We start from the raw sequence: 690 nt of genomic DNA on the forward strand, positions 1-690 counted from the left end.
CAAAAAGCACCCAAATCCGTTGAATTTCGCCCCATACCCGCCAAAAGTCAATCCATAGTCGTCCCGGGCGCCGTCGACGGACTCAAGGGGGCCGTCGGCGAGCTTTTCTGTCATTTTTTGGTCTTTTCAGGTCTTTTTAGGTAAATCTTGTCGTCGGCGCCGTTTTGGGTGCCGTCGGCGAGCAGACTATGCAGCTCCACCATTTCGCTCCGTTTGGCTCTGTTTTAGCTCTGATTCGCCCCATTTCAGTTGCGTTGTGTTCCTAATAGATAGCCCTACAAAATAAGCATGAAAACAACCTTCCTTTAAATTTTAATCTTATGCAAACTTATGCAAGAAGTGTAAAAGAGATTAAGCATCAAAAGACTTATTGAAAGGTGATAAGGCAAAATTTCATTTCTTGCTCGTTTTTGCTTCAAATTGCACCGTTTTTGCATCTTTTTGCTCCAATGATCATAATTAATTATACCTGCAACAAAACATCAAAATACCCTTCTTTAAAGTGCAATATCATGAAAAATAGTGTAAAATAGGTATGAAAATCTCAACATATTTTCCTTTGGTCAAAAATCCCCCAAACTTAACTATTACTTGTCCTCAAGTAATTTTAGTACTACATAAAAGTTATGATCTATTGTAGTAAAGTTTTAATTCAAAAATACTATAAGTTTGATTTAAGTAAATATCATA

This window comes from Phalaenopsis equestris, unplaced genomic scaffold (assembly GCF_001263595.1).
Source record: "Phalaenopsis equestris unplaced genomic scaffold, ASM126359v1 Scaffold235867, whole genome shotgun sequence".
Lineage (NCBI taxonomy): Eukaryota > Viridiplantae > Streptophyta > Magnoliopsida > Asparagales > Orchidaceae > Phalaenopsis > Phalaenopsis equestris.